Source organism: Trichosurus vulpecula, chromosome 7, assembly GCF_011100635.1.
Source record: "Trichosurus vulpecula isolate mTriVul1 chromosome 7, mTriVul1.pri, whole genome shotgun sequence".
NCBI lineage: Eukaryota > Metazoa > Chordata > Mammalia > Diprotodontia > Phalangeridae > Trichosurus > Trichosurus vulpecula.
Window position 1 is genome coordinate 61,004,852 of NC_050579.1, and position 14,621 is coordinate 61,019,472.

Here is a 14,621-nt window from a genome sequence, read left to right on the forward strand (position 1 = left end):
CATGATCTGGAGTAGGATCCAGCAAAGGAAACAGAGAATCAGTGGTCTGGGAAGTAGGAGGAGAATCAGGAGAGAGTGGTGTCCCAAAAATCTAAAGAGAAAAGAGTAGCGAGGAGAGAGTGATCAACAGTGTCAAAGTGCAGAGAGGTCAAGGAGAACAAGAACTGAGAAAAGGCCATTGGATTTGGCTACTAAGAGATCATTAGTGACTTTGGAGAGAGCAGCTTTGGTGGAATGATAAGGCTGGAAGATAGATTGTAATGGGTTAAGAAGAGAGTGACAGGAGAGAAAATGAAGGCACCTATTGTCCAAAGCCTTTTCAAGGAGTTACAAAGGACAGAGGAGAAAGAGGATGATAGCAGGAATGGAAGGATCAAGTGAGGGGTGGTTTTTTTCTGTATAAGGGAGACATGGGAATATTTGTAGGCAATAGGAAGTGAATCAGTAGAGAGGGAGAAACTGAAAATGTGCATGGGGTGGGAGGGGAACCAAGATGGCAGAGTACATGTAGTAACTCAGCTGGACTCTCCCAATATTTCCCTGCAAATAATTTTAAAGTACAACCTCAAATTGACTACTGGAGTGGTAGAGGCAACAAAAGGTCAAGGTGAAACATTTTCCCAACCCAAGACAACTTAGGAGGTCAGCAGGAGCAGTCTGTGACACCAGGATGGAAGACAGCTCAGAACTCAGCACATGTGGCAGCAACATAAGCAGAGGACCTTGGAGCGACAGTGGTGGCAGCAGCTTGAGGAGCTCTCAGTGCAAAGACAATAAGAGTGTTGGAAAAATGGTTGGAAGGACGTTATAGGGTACCCTTTGCTGGCACTAGGTGCATAATTTATTGCCCAAATGAAGTTCCAGGTCACATTTTCAGGGTGAAAAAGAGCACTAGGGCTTGCAGTGTGGCAATGGAGCAAGGTTTCTTGCTGGGTAAAGACCAGAGGACAGACCAGGAGAGCAGTAACCACACCTCTCCTACAGACTACCAGAACTAGCTCTGAAAATAATAGCACAAAAAAGCTGAAGCTTGGGACAGTACGCCCTCCACCCTGAGAATCGAGCCCAACTTTGATATAAAGTTCAAATTCAAGAAATAGGTGGAAAAATGAGCAAAAAAATCAAGAAAAAAATAACTACTATCGTGACAAGGAAGATCAAGACACAAAATCAGAAGAAGGCTGATGTCAAAACAGATACAAGCAAAGCCTCAAATTTAAAAAAAAATGAATTGGATACAACTTCAACAAGAATTCCTGGAAGAGCTCAAAAAAATTTTAAAAATCAAATAAGAGTGAGGAAAGAGAGTGAACCATTTGGTAAAAAGAGGCACAAAAAATACTAAAGAAAATCACACCTTAAAAAACAGAATTTGCCAAGTGGTAAAAAGAGGCACAAAAATTCATAGTAGAGAGGAATTCCTTAAAAAGCAGAATTAGTGTGGTAATCATCAAAACAATCTGGTACTGGCTAGGAGATAGAGTGGTGGATCAGTAGAATGGATTGGGTACACAATAACAGTAAAAAAAAAAAAATCACCATAGTAACCTAGTGTTTGAAAAACCCAAATATCTCAGCTTTTGGGATAAGAACTCACTATTTCACAAAAATTGCTGGTAAAATTGGAAAGCAGTTTGGCAGAAACTAGGTATATACTAGGTATAGGGCAGCTAGGTGATACAGTGGATAGAACACTAGGCCTAGAGTCAGGAAGACCTGAGTTCAAATTTGGCCTCAAACACTTACTATCTGTGTGACCCTGGGCAAATAATTTGACCCTGTTTGCTTTAGTTTCCTCAACTGTAAAATGAGCTGCAGGAGGAAATGGCAAACTACTCCAGTGTCTTTGCCAAGAAAATTCCAAATGGGGTCAAGAAAAATCAGACCTGACTGAAACAACTAAACAGCAACAGGCATAAACCAACATCTCACGTAGTACACCCGGATAAGATCAAAATGGGTACATGATTTCAACATAAAGGGTGATATCATAAACAAATTAAGGAAGTATGGAATAGTTTATTTGTCAGATCTATGGATAAGGGAAGAATTTACGACCAAATAAGAGACAGAGAGTATTACGGGACATAAAATGGCTAATTTTGGTTACATTAAATTTTAAAGTCTTTGCACAAACCAATAGAGGCAAGATTAGAAGGAAAACAGAAAACTGAGGGGAAATTTTGCATCAAGTTTCTCTGATAAAGGTCTCATTATTCAAATATGTCAAGAATTGAGTCAAATTTGTAAAAATACAAGTCATTCCCCAATTAATAAATGGTCAAAGGTTATAAACAGATTTCAGAAGAAATCAAAACTATCTGTAGTTATGTGGGAAAAAATGCTTTAAATCACTATTGATAAGAGAAATGCAAATGAAAACAACTCTGAAGTACCACCTCACAACCACCAGATTGGCTAACATGACAGAGAAAGAAAATGACAAATGCTGGAGGGGATATAGAAAAATTGGGACACTAATGTATTGTTGGTAGAATTGTGAACAGATCCAACCATTCTGGAGAGCACTTTGGAACTATGCCCCAAGGGCTATAAAAGTGTATATACCCTTCAAGCCAGCAATAAAATCATTAGGTCTGTACTCCAAAGACATCAAAGAAAAAGAGAAAGGGTCTGTAAATATTTAAAAATATTTATTGAATAAATATTCAAAAATATTTATAGCAGTTCTTTTTGTGGTGGCAAAGAACTGGAAATTGAGGGGATTCCCAACAGCTGGGGGATACATGTCATAGTATGTGATTGTGACTGAATATTGTTGTGCTATAAGAGATGACAAGCAAGATGGTTTCAGAAAAACCTGGGAAGACTTACACAGATTCATGCAAAGTGAAGAGAGAGGAACCAGATCATTGCACACAGTAACGGCAACATTATATCAAGATTAACTGTGAATGACTTAGCTTTTATAATCAGTACAATGATCCAAGACAATTCCAAAGGACTTATGATGAAAAATTCCTTCATCTGGATGCAGATTGACGCATATTTTTTTCACTTTTTAAAATGTTCTTGCTTTTTTTTTTTCCAAAATGGCTAATGCGGAGATATGCTTTGCATGATTTCACATGTGTAATTGATGTCGCATTTATTGCTTTCTCGATGGGTGGGGGAGGGATGGGAGGAAGGAAGATAATTCAGAACTCAAAAATTTTTAAAATTGTTTAAAATAAAAAATAATTTTTTAAAATAATAAAATAAGTGAGAGAGCTCCAGAGAGAGAACTGATTAACTCTAAATACACAGTGAAGCATACTTTTTTTAAAAAAAAAGCTTTATTTTTCTTTTTCTGTCTTCTTTTGCAACATGATTAATATGGAAATATGTTTTGGATGATTTCACATGTATAATCAGTATCAAATTCCTTGCCTTCTCAAGGTCAGGGGAGGAGTGGGAGGGAGGGAGAGAATTTGGAACTTTAAATTTTTTTTAAAAATGAATGTCAAAAAATTTTACATTAAATATTTAATGAAATAAATAGAAATATACTAAAAAGACACTAAGGGAGAAAGAGTGGGGGGCAATCAGAGCTGTCCAGCAAGATAATGTGCTATCCTGTGAGATCTGTGAGTTTTCATTCACTGCAGGTGTTTGAATAGAGACCAGAGAGCTGCTTGTCAAGGACTTGATGGAAGAGATTCCCACATCAGGCTAAGGGTTAGATTTGATGATCTCTGAAGTCCTTTCCAACGCTGAGATTCTGTGATTTTGTCACCAACTCTATTGATGGCACAAGAAGGAGCCAAGCTATAGGGGTGGGGTGGAAGCAGAGACAGCCAAAAGTGAGAGGAAGCTTCCATTTAGGCAGGAGCTAAAATCAGCCAATGTACCTTCTAAGATGGGGTGTTGTAGTATCATCTCCTTAAACCACTGCCCACATTTCTGTGGTCAGAATCCAAACAAGGACAAGGCAGGTGAACAAAAAGAGTAAGAGGAGATATTGGACACAAATAAAAAGGTAAGGTCACAGGAGCTTGAATGATAAAGCCTTCCTGTGTGTGTGTCTTTGTGCTTTGTTGACACTGAAATGGAGAGAGAGGTCAACCAGCAGAGTGCGTCCCGTGTATATTCTCTTCTATATATCTGGTGAGTCTGCAGCCACAACAACAAGTTGGCTAAAGATCCCAGCACCTACAAAATTAATAGGGCAACAGTAAATGTAAACTTCCTGAGGCCAAAAAAATGTTCCCCTTTTGTCTTTGTGGCCCCGGTGCCTACAACAGCACTCAGACATAGTACGTGCTTAATTGAATTAAATTAAATAGAATTGTTTAGGTTCCGTACACCAGGCTTACTTTTGTGACTTAACTAAACCAGCATTTCTGAGAACTCCCACTTTCCCTAATAGGGCAACCACAACAGAGTCCAGTGACTCCGTTAGCTTTTTTCCTAACAGAAAGGAAATTGTTATTGGTTCATGTGCCTGGAATCCTAAAGGGAAAAGTAGTCAGGAACACAGGCTGACAATGTGAACAGATGCTGGGGATGATAACTCCTGAGGAGATGCTCCAGTTGGATAAGAAAAACCTTCATTATATACACTGTCCAAGAATTCTCCCCTTTGTCTCTGAGCGTATTGGCATTCACATTCATATTAATATTCATCATCTTAATTGTCATCATCATCATCCTCCTTGTCACTGGCATTTATAGAGCACCTTGAATGAATGAATGAATAAAAAATACTGATTAAATGCGTACTATGTGTCAATCTTTGTCACTAGGTGCTAGGGATACTCATGACTCAAGTGGATCCATGATCTCATTAGTTTGAAATTTCTTTCCAATCATATAAAACACAACCCATACATGGATGCCCATCCTCTTGTTTATGGCCTGCCACAAGTTCAACATGGGCTCCACCTAATATGCTAGAGGCTTTCTTCACTGTCTTCTGGCATTGAGAAGGGGCCATTGCCTTCCCCATGCTATCATACAGCTCCTTGATGATTCTTTTTTTCTCCTGTTCTAATGAGTCTCTCATTTTTTATATATTGAAACCTCCTCACATAAACCATGTGCCTTTCTATTGCCCTCTGTCCGGTATTTATGTTTAATTCTTTAGAAACTTTCATATTCAACATTTTGCTGCCATACAGGAACACTGGTAGTATTTTGAGATTACAAAATTAGGCCTTTATTCCATAGAAATACAAATACAAAACATACCTACTCCTGCCCTCAAGAAATTTATATTCCAATGGAAGGATACAACATATATAGGCAAGTGGTGGCCAAGGTGGGGAGTTTTAGTTTCAGAAGTCACAAGAATGGTGGGTAGAGCCATAAGGGAGTTGACTGACACACTCTTTCCGGTAGCAAAGGCAGTACTGATTTGATCATGATCCTTGAACTGGAAAGTGAGTTAGTGGTGGAGGAGATGGCAGTAGGGGTGGGGGGAGAATGGATGTCAGGGGAGATGGCAAGAAAATAGCAGGGGTGGAATCTGAAGCACAGTTGGAGCAGACCTAACGTTATTCCTCTCCACATACTCTGTGATCTATTGACAACGGCCTTCTTGATTCTTCTTGCACATGGCACCTCATCCCCAAACTCCATGCTTTTGCCCTGGCTGGCTCTCATGCCTAGAAGACTTTCTGCCTCTTCATTTCCCTGGCGTCCTTCAAGACTCTACTCAAATCCTACCTTCTTCAGGAGCCCCCTTTCCCCAGGTTACTGCTTTCCTTCTGTGTTAACCCTCCATTTACACTGTATATGTTCCATATGTACATAGTTGCTTGCATGTCTCCCCCATTAGAATGGGGAGCTCCTTAAGGGGAATGACAATGGTTTAATTTTCTTTGTATCCCAAGCACTTGGGATAGTACTTAACATATAGTTAAGAGTTTAATTAAGTCTGGTTGACTGACTCACTGATAATGAGCCATGTCTAATGAGGATATCAAGGGAGTTCCAGAAAAAAAAGAGAGTGTTGGATAGGAGCATGAGTCATTTTTTAATAACTAGGAATACCCCCCTCCCCAAACACCCCACATTGACGTGCAATAAAAGTCACTCATAAAGCTTTGAAGTTTTCAACGGGCTATCCATTTAATCTCACAATAATCCTATGAGATAACCACTGTGATTATTCTTATTCCCTATTTTATAACTGAGGAAACTGAGAGGCAGAGAGGTCAGCAGACTAGCTCATAGTCAGCAGGTAAGTGTCAGAGGCAGGACCTGATTCCAGATCTTCTTTACTCCTAGTCCAACACTCCATCCATGACTACTCCACACAACTGTGGCAAGTGAAAGATGAAATGACTGAGGAAACAAAGGTTTGAACTTCCAAGTATATCAATTTATTAAGCAATTCATGCCAACTGCATAACAAATTGGAACCAGTCCTCCTCAGCTTTGGCATTAGACCCCAAATACAGGGGGAGACTGATTTTATGCATTAAATAACAATTAAATAAGACCAATTAATTAAAAGAAAACAATTAGTCAAGATACAAAATTAGCTGATCTGATTTTAATTGAAGGAAAGATTAGGGACTTTCCAAGTTAGGAGGGGGAGAGTGAACAGGTACAATTCCTTGAAATCAGAGAAAGGGTGTCCCACTCACCTCGAATATCTGTGTTCAATCAAAGGAACATAGAAATAATAACTGACTGACCAGTGCAAGGCCAGTTTCAGATAAGACATGTGGGTTGCTTGAGATGCTTCATTATGAAAAAAAAAAAAATCCTTACGTCAATCTGTGGATCTGACTGGATTTCTGGTCAGCATTAGCTAGGTCCTTAGTTAAGGGTTTCCAAGCAGCAGGTAGAGGTGGTCCAGCTTCCCGGCCATGCAGGTCTAGGCTAAAAGAATGCAGCATAGTTTTCTCATAATTCCCACAATTAAATGAAGTTTTCTCACAAGACAAAAATTGGACTAGATCCATAATTGATTAGAAAGGGAACCAAGCTAGCTCCAGAATTGAGTCACAGGATGGGGTAGTGGGTTTCACTCCCCTCCCACTAGCATTCTCTGTTCTAATCCCCTTACTTCCTAGCCCCTCTCTTCTGCAGATGTTGGGAATTCAGTCTTCCGGAAGCACCATCCATCATCTATCAGAGGTTCCCAAAGTGAGTGATACTGCCCCCTGGGGGGCACTGGAACAATGGGGGGGGGGAGTAGTAGCCTCATATGCAATGGTGGAGGGGGCGGTATTGAATAAAAATAAGGGGGTGGTGAAAGCATAAGGAAAGAAGAAAAGAAAATTTTGGAAAACCATTCGTACATGTTTCATCTGTTGTATAACAGTTAAAGTCATAGTGACTACATTATTTTCCAAATAAACACACAAAATGCAAGTTATAACCGATCAGCGGTCAAGTCCACCAACAAGTCTTAACAAGCAAGTGTTGGCAGGCAAAAGTGTTACACATTGTCTAGAAGTCCAGCATGCATTGGCAGGAATATGTCATGTATGACTTGTTTAAAATACAATACTATACTGTTATATGATGCAATATTATATCATCAAAATTTCAATGTAGGAAAAAACGCACAAATTTACAATAAATTAATACATTTAGATGCACCATTTTTAAAAATATATATTTTTTAAATATTTTTCAAATATTGTATATATTTTTTAATTTTTTTAAATTTTTAAACTATACATATATTTTTAAATATTGTATATATTTTATATATATAAAGTATATATATATATGTGTATATATATATATATATATATATATATATATATATAATTTAATGATGCAAATTTCCAAATAAAATGTTAAAGGGTTAAAGAAAGTCGATTTCCAGGGGAGACACTAAGTAAACTTTTTTTTTTTTGAAAACAGGATGATAGTCCTAATAAGTTTGGGAACCTCTGAGATTCTAGATCCATTTTCTTTGTCCTATGTGTCCTCTGTCTACTTGAAGGGCTGGTCCTGCCTTTCTTTCAGGTTGGCTGCTCTACCCACCTCCCTAGACTGGCATCTGATCTCTGTGCTCTCCAGGAAGGCCATGTTGCCTCCTTGGACCTAATGTCTAAACCATCTCTAGGTGTGACACATGCTGCTGCCACCACAGGCTTATCTTACTCCTGTATTGATCTTTCTATCAGAAACCATTTGCCCCAAGGTCCTTTCCACTGGATTCCTGTTTCCTAGTCTTACTTCTTCTAGTCTATTGATAGTCCTATAATTATAGACACACCCTGGGCCCAATAATTTTTCTTTGGCCCTTTCCTTTATTCCGAAGCCTCCTTCTGAACCCCAGGCCACTGCGTCATTGCTCAAATCCCTCCCCAGGGAGCAGCTCCTTTATTGATTCCAGGTTACCAGGAATACAGACAACACACAAAACATAATGTCAACATGTCCTCATGTTTCCCTCCCCCATAACTCAAGGCAGTCATCTCATAGATTGGTGGCTATGTGGGTCAAGTGTTCTAACCAGATGATCTCTCAGTTTCCCTCCAGCTTTAAAATTTCATTCTAGGGCTATTGATAAGGATGACATAGAGGATAAGAGTTTGGTGAAAAAAGACGTAATAGGATCAGGAACAAAGGAGATGGGGTAGTTATGATGATAAGACTGATATGCTGGGGATGGAGACAATGATAGTTAACATTCTTTGAATACACTGCCTAGTGTGATAGAATGACTAAGATGTTAGGAAGTGTGAGGGGTAGTATTTAGATCCCTAAAGATGCTAAATTCCAACTCTCATCACCATCCCACTGCTGCCTCCAGTATATGACTGGACCAAATAAGGAGCTAAGTATGGCATTCAGTCCTGGAAAATAAGTGGAGAAGAAGCTGGAGAAAAGGATGAAGATGGCGCCAGTGTTAGAAACTAATGTGGAAATGGGGGACAGCCTATAATCAGCTGGTCATAAAGCTGGGGCTTGGTAAAGGCGATGCTGAAACAAAATGGTTTCCCTGAGGTGAGTAGAATGTTAGCTTTGGAATGAGGAAGACCTGGGTTCAAATCCGGCCTCTGACATTTGCTAGTTATATGATCATGGGTAAGTTGTTTAACTTCTCTGAGCCTCATTCTCCTCACTGATAAAATGGGGATAATCATACTTTTAGTACCTACTTTACAGAGTCATTGTAAGGAAGGAAAGAGCATTTATGAAGTTCTTGTTATGTGCCTCTAATACTGATTTTTATTTTTTGCAAGGGAGAAGGCAGGGCAATTGGGGTTAAGTGACTTGCCAAGGTCACACAGCTAGTAAGTGTGTCAAGTGTCTGAGGCCGGATTTGAACTCAGATCCTCCTGACTCCAGAGCCAGTGCTCTACTCACTATGTCACCTAGCTGTCCCACCTCTAAAGAGGAAGAACCCACCACCTCTCCAGGCAGACCATTCAACTTTTGGACAGCTCAAATTGTTAGGAAGTCTCACCTGATATCAAGTCAAAAATTGCTTCTCTGTAGCTTCTATGCATTGCTCCTGATTCTGCTCTGTTAGGTCAAACAAAACAAGTGTAATCCTCTTCCACGTGACACTTGATCAAATATTTGACCACAGTTATCATGCTCTCCTTGAATCTTCTCTTATCAGAGCTAACCATGCCCATTTACCTCAACCAATGTTTATATGACATGGACTCAAGACCCTTCACCATCTTGGTTGCCCTCCTCTGCCCCTCCCTTCTAACTTATCATTGTCCTTCTTAAACCATGGCACCCAGAGCTGAATATAATACTCAAGATAAGGTCTGATGAGAGGGACTGTCTTTCTTGTTCTTAGAAGCTCTTAATGCAGCCCAAAATTGCATTAACTTTTATGGCTGCCATATCATACTCTATTAAGTGCATGACCTACTTTTTTTCTCAGGACAACTGCTGTCTATCCATTTCTACCCCATATTATACTTATGGTGTTGACTTTTTGTATTCAAAAGCAAGACTTTGTATTAATCTCTACTGAATTTCATCTTCTTAGATTAAGCGGAAAGACTCATTATTTGACAAAAACTGCTTGGAAAACTGGAAAATAGTATGGCAGAAACTAGGCATAGATCAACATTCCACACCTATACCAAGATAAGATTGAAATGGGTACATGATTTAGACATAAGGGATGATACCATAAGCAAATTAGTAGAATAGTTTACTTGTCAGATCTATGGAGAAAGGAAGAATTTATGAGCAATCAAGAGATAGAAAACATTATGAAATGCAAAATGGATAATTTTGATTACATTAAATTAAAAAGGTTTTGCACGAGCAAAATCAATGCAACCAAGATTAGAAGGAAAGCAGAAAACTGGGGGGCTGGGGGGGGAGGGGAGGGATTTTACAGCCTTTCTGACAAAGACCTATTTCTAAGATATATAGAGAAGTAAGTCAAATTTATAAGAATACAAGTCATTCCCCAATTGATAATTTGTTTATATTTTGTTCTGAAGTTCAGGATGCTGGCTTTTTCCCCTGAACTACGTGAATGCTGTCTGTACGCTGGATTAAAGTAAACTTGTCAACCCCTTCACCTTGCTCTCCTTAGTTAAGCAGATCAAAAAAACCTGTGTTTTCCCAGCGTGCCGGCAGCTTTCTGGGTGCTGGCTGTGGGTGGATCTTATACCCCCACAGAAGCTGCTAACCGGACTGTGGAAACAAATGGCAAAGGATATGAACAGGCAGTTCACAAGAAAAAGTTAAAGCTATTTATAATCATATGAAAAAGTGTTCTAAATCACTATTAATTAGAGAAATGCGAATTAAAAAAACTCTGAAGTACCATCTCACACCTATCAGATTGGCTAACATGACAGAAAAGGAAAATTATGCCCAAAGGGCTATAAATCTGTGCATACTCTTTGACTCAGCAATACCACATCTAGGTCTGTATCCCAAAGTGATAATAAAAAAGGGAAAAGGACCCACATGTACAAAAATATTTATAGCAGCTCTTTTGTGGTAGCCAAGAATTGGAAATTGAGGGGGCATCCGTCAATTGGGAAATGGCTGAACAAATTATGGTATATACACTTTTTCAAATATCTCATTTGCTCCCCACAGTAACCCCTGGGAAGATGCTATTATTATCCCCATTTTACAGTTGGGGAAACTAAGGTAGACAGAAGTTAAGCAACTTTCCCAGGGTCATTGTGAGGTCAAATTTGAACTCATGTCTTCCTGACTCCAGGTCCAGTACTCTATCCACTGCTCCACCAGCTGCCATTAAATCTTGGTCAAGTTGACTGGCCTGTAGGCCTATCAGTCTGTAGGTTACAGACTCTGTTCTCTCCTCTTTAGGGAAAAAAAAAAATATATTTGCCCTTCTCCAATCTTGCAACACTTCTCCTATTTTTCAGGATCTTTCCACAACACTGACAGTCACTCAGTAATTATATATTTCAATTACTCCAGGAACTAGTATCGTAGTTCACACAGTCCAGGTGATTTGCATTCTCAAGGGCAGCTAGGTAGGACTTTATGATATCCTTAGTTATCTGGGGTATCGATTCCCTATTAGTCATTTTTGTTCCATCATTTCCAGTGCAAAGTTCTTTGTCCTTTGCAGGAAAAAAAAAACCAATACAGAAAAAAAATAAGATTTGAGCAGCTCTCCTTCTCTCTTTTGTCTGCTACAATTGTCCCATCTACCCCAGCAGAGAGTCTATCCCATCTTTGATCTTGTTTCTGCCAACATAGGGATATGTGTGTATGCATGTATGTATATGTACGTGTGTGTCCCTGTTGTTGTTCAAGCAAAAGAAGTCATATAAAAACTATTTGCAAACTTTAAGGCACTGTATAGATTTTGGTTGTTGCTCAGGCTCCTTAAACAATGCTTATTCTTCTGAATCATTTCCAGGAACCTCTATTCTTAGGATGGGAGGGAGGCTCTGAATTCCCCTATAGAGGTTACTACTAAAACAGGGGTATTGGGGAGGAAGAGGATTTTGGAGCTCTACTGTGACTTCTCTTTCTGGAGGAGAAATCAGGAACTGGGCTGGGAAGTAAATTAGTTGGGCAAACTAGGGTGAGGAAAGGAAGGACATAAGTTTCCCTCCTTCGCTTAACAGTTTCCAGGTCTCAGCCAGGGATCTAGGGATCCCCCCCCCCCAGGGCCTGAGGTGGGGAGTAGGAGAGATGAAAAGACAATGATGAATAAAGGTAGAAAGTGAGTCAGTCAACGAGCATTTATTAAGAGCTTACTAGGTGCTAGACGGAACATTGGCAGCTAGGTGGCGCCACAGTGGATAGAGCACTGAGCTTGAAATCAGGAAGACTCACCTTCCTGAGTTCAATTCCAACCTCAGACACTTAGTAGCTGTGTGATCCCGGGCAAGTCATTTAATCCTGTTTGCCTCAGTGTCCTCATCTGTAAGATGAGCTGGAGAAGGAAATGGCACTACTCTGATATCTTTGCCAAGAAAATCCCAAAATGGGCTTTTAACAACAAAACAACAATGTGCTAGAACTCCCTCCCCTCAAGGAGCTCACACTGTAATGGGGAAGAGAGCATGCTAATTAATATGAGTATACAAGATACAACAACAATAATAATAATAGACAGCATTTATCTAGTACCTACTATGTGCCAGGAACCGTGTTAATTGCTGGGAAAACAAAGAAAGACCAAAAGAGACCAGTCCCTGCTGTCAAGTGGAGATGGGTTACACTCACAGGAAGCATGATTTTGTGGAGAAAGGACTGGATATAGATAAAAGGCAGAGGATCAGGATTGGAATTTCCTCTGTTACTCACCATAAGAATGAACACGAGCAAGTCTCTTAAAGTCTCCAGGTCTCACTTCATTTATCCCTCAAGTAAAGGGGCTGGACTAAATAATAATAAAAGTCTCTTCCAGGTATCAGTCTTCTGACCTATGATCTCACTTCCACAAACAAGGAAGGAAACAAGCTTTTTCTGAGGTGTAATGGGTGGCCCTTCAGAGTATTGGGCTGCCCATCACTGGAGGTCTTCTGGCAGAGGCTGGGTGGACTGCTTGTTGAGAATGCTATACGAGGGACTCTTGATTTGGGAAGGGCTTGGGCTGGATGACCTTTGAGGAGGATAAAGGGAACTGAAAAAGCTGAGGAAGGTGGGGCCTGTTCCCCACAGCCAGAGGTCCTGCTAAACCCTCAAAAACAGATAGAGGACCAGAGCTAGAGGAGGATGGGAAGAAATTTGGGGCAGGAGCAGGAGAAAGTCCCGAGGGAGCAGGGATGTCAGGCATCAGCAGAGCCAACCACAGGTCAGGGCATGTGCCTGCCCAGAACAAGGATGAGAGGTGGGGGTGGGCAGCTGCCCATAGATACTCTCCACCTACTAAGAGTCCAAAGACCATAAGGTGTGGCTGTGGCTGCTGCTGTCATCATGATCTTCCAGCCTGGGAAAGAAACCTTGTTGTCTGCTGGGTGGGGCTACTGCCATCCTAACTCCTTCCCAACACACACATCTAGTGGGCTGATTCAGGATTCAAGGAGTCAAGACACGTCGGCTGGACTTGTGGGGCCTGGGGCCAGAGCTGCAGGTAATAGGGCAATTGTGGAATGGGGAATGGGGAAGGGGAAGAGTGGAGCCTGGTCACCTTGGAGCAGTGTCTCACCCTCTCTGGGCCCCAGGATTCTGTATTCTCACAGATCAAGGAACCTCAGGAACCTTGACCATCCAGGTCCACTCTTGATCCTAGGGACCCCAGAGGCATAGTCAGCTCTGGGCTTGAATGGGCTGATTGGGATGCCACAACTTGAAAGAACAATGGAATCCAGACCCAACCCTGTCACTAAGAACCAAGGGCCTAGGGTGGGCTACATCCCCTTGGCCAAGGATGATTGATTGGGAAAGCCCTATCCCAGACTCAAAGTGAATGAACTGAATCGCAATCCTTTTACACTTAGTTGGCTGATTCCACTTGCCTCAGCTCCTGGGTGGTCTTTTCACCCACTCCTGGGAGTGAATATTCGGGTCATGACATCAGTGATTTTCCCTCTGGCCTCCTTCTCACTCCCCAGCCTTTTCCCAGATAGAATCAGAGATTTCAGACTGAATAGGGATCTGGGGGGTCAGAACAGGATAGAATGGGTGAGTGGGGCTTTTGGTTTGATACCCATTATTACCAGATGCTTAGATTCCTCTTTCTATCTCTGCTTCACCGTTACCTGCTCCTTAGTCTCAGTCTCCCTTTCCCTGAATCTCTGCTTTCGGGGGGGGGGGGGGGAGGGCAGCCGTTTTCCAAGGACATAGATAGCATTGGCTGTGCCCTTTGCCCTATCGCCAATTCCTAGATCACGGGGAACTCTTACGGCCAAGTGTTTTTCCGCCTCTTTCCACGACCAGACCACACAGCCATAGGCGAAGGGGACAGGTGTCCAGGCCTCGGACTTAGAGCCCACGGGGATGGAGGGACATGGGAAAGAGAGCTAGCCAAGGTCTCCTTTCCTCTCCTTTGAGCTCAGAAGTAGAGTTTGTCACACCCAAGACAGGGATGAGGAAAAGAACAACTTAGATCATGATAACAGCCAGAACTTACTACACAGCACTTTAAAGTTTGCTCCTACATATTATCTCAATTGACCCTCCCAACAACCTGGTGAGGCAGAAGCCATTATTATCTCCATTTTACACATTTAGGAAACTGGCACTGAGCGAAGTTAAGTGACTGGCCCAAAGACACACAGCTAATCAGT